This window comes from Colobus angolensis, unplaced genomic scaffold (genome assembly GCF_000951035.1).
Source record: "Colobus angolensis palliatus isolate OR3802 unplaced genomic scaffold, Cang.pa_1.0 Scaffold56, whole genome shotgun sequence".
Lineage (NCBI taxonomy): Eukaryota > Metazoa > Chordata > Mammalia > Primates > Cercopithecidae > Colobus > Colobus angolensis.
In genome coordinates, this window is record NW_012119154.1 from 4,751,061 (window position 1) to 4,753,626 (window position 2,566).

Consider the following 2,566-nt stretch of genomic DNA (forward strand, 5'->3'; position numbering starts at 1 on the left):
TAGCTGGGACTACAGGTGCCCGCCATCTCGCCCGGCTAGTTTTTGTATTTTTTAGTAGAGACGGGGTTTCACCGTGTAGCTCAGGATGGTCTTGATCTCCTGACCTCATGATCCGCCCGTCTCGGCCTCCCAAAGTGCTGGGATTACAGGCTTGAGCCACCGCGCCCGGCCCAGCAAAGAAAATATCTGAGGATTTAAAAGGTAAGTGGAAGATACAGTAGGACTTGAACATGCATCTGATAGGAGTTACAGAAGAGAGAAAAGGGAGGCAATTTTTGAAGAAAAGGCTGAAATTTGTCCCGATTTAATTATGTGCATTCAATTTTATGTTATTCTCCATAATGTATTTCCATTAAAATTTAATCACGTGGTCTTTGTAACTTTTTATGACTGCATATAAACTAAGTTGATGGTGAACGTTTTTGAGGAAATAAGCTTTATGAAGAATCTGTATGGATAATCTAATTTACTGAAGCTATGATTGATTCATGTTACCTTTGGTAGGGATGGGAGAGAGCAGGCATGGTACTGTGGGAAGATTTGTTCTAGCTCCTGTTTAACCATTTAATATCCATATTGTTTAGCCAAGTCAGCTAACTTCTCTTTGAAGTTCATTTTTCTCATTGGTAAGTGGGAATAATATCTGTGCAGCCTGCCTCATAGAATTGCTGTAAAGGTCCATAAAGAGCAGGAAATCAACATATTAAAGGAGAAAAGTTAGATGATCACGGCAATATCTGTTTGTGGCAGAAACAATGCCATGTGTTCACTGAATTATTTTTTCTTTCTGTTGTTTTTGTAGATACACAGTTAAATTACATTTCCCAACCTCCCCAGCAGTTAGGTGGCACCACATGATTAAGTTGTAGCCAATGACATAGGGAGACAAAAATGCCACTTTCAGGTGTTCTGTTCTGTCTGATTCTTCATTATTTCTTTTGTGTGTGCTGGTTGGATATCAATTTCCAGTATGTTCTGGAAGCCATACATTGAAGATGATGGACCCCTTTCAGCCAGGATTCTACAAGACAATGTGGAGAAAGAACCCCCCCAATCACATTGGTCTGCGATTGATAGGTATAAAAATTATTGTATTATGCCACTGAGACATAGGGGTTACTTGTTATAGCAGCTAGCATAACTTCATTCATTGCTAAAAAGATGTTTGAGGAGATCCTTTTGTGGTTGATAAGTGTGATGATTGAGTTTTCATGCTCATGTGTGAGATGTGCCCCCACTCAAACCTGTCACAACATCTGCTTATTATCAGATATGAAAAAAATATAGATGTTTCAGGAATTTTAAAATGGAACTTGCAGAAACATCAAGAGATTAGGGACATTTTCATCCCTTGGTTACTACAGCATCACAGTGTCTGTTTTGCCATCACTTTTTTGGACACAGGAGGCTATATATGAATGTGGGCGTGCCTATGGGTCTGTCTGCCTGATTCTTCCTACCCAGGACAACTGGCTAAATCCAGATTTGTATATCCAATCGTTCTTCTCTCTCTCTCTCTCTCTCCCCTTTTTTCTTTTTTTCTTTTTTTTTTTTTTTTTTGAGACGGAGTCTCGCTTTGTCACCCAAGCTGGAGTGCAATGGCACAGTCTAGGCTCACTGCAACCTCCGCCTCCAGGGTTCAAGCAGTTCTGCCTCAGCCTCCAAAGTAGCTGGGATTACAGGGGCGCGCCACCACATCTGGCTAATGTTTGTATTTTTAGTAGAGACAGGGTTTCGCCATGTTGGCCAGGCTGGTCTCAAACCCCTGACTTCGTGATCCACCCGCCTCAGCCTCCCAAAGTGCTGGGATTACAGGTGTGTGCCACCTTGCTCGGCCTCATCCTTCTTTTTCAAGGACGAATGCCAGCAAGTTCCAGGACTTATAACATGTGCTTAACATCAGAGAAGTCTTCACCAGGTGGTGATGTCCTTAAGATATCTTCCTCGTTTCAAAAGCTTTAAGTTAGAAATGTCACTAGATCTTAGATAAGGCCATATGCTACTTGTAACTTCCTAAAACCATGTCTGTCTGAAACCCGAAGGAGTGGTTCTTCAGCTCCCCCTCAAAGACTGAGGAATTAAACTTATCTGAATTGTACACATTGTGAGTGAAATAGAGTCATTGGAAAGTACTTTACCATTGAACTCAATGCACCGTGTTATTTATCAAATTGGTGTTATTTGACTCGTTACAAATGAAAATGCTTTTATGCTATGATAGAAGTGTTATTCGCATTTTTTGTAACTAGTCTTATTTTTAAATAATTTTTCAATAGGTAACACAGTCATTTGGTTAAAAAATAAAGCCTGCTTCCCAAGTAGTTATTAGTTTGTAACAATCTCTTCTAGAATTTCATTTCACACACATAAGCAAAATATATATATTCTTATTCCCTTCCCCATTTCTCTACACAAAATTGAGCTTACTAGACGCATTGTTCCTTATCTTGCTTTTTTTACTTAACATGACATCTTGACAATCTTTTATATCCGTTATTTTTTTTTTTTTTTTTTTTTTTTGGAGAGATGGGGTTTCACCATGTTAGCCAGGATGGTCTTGATCTCC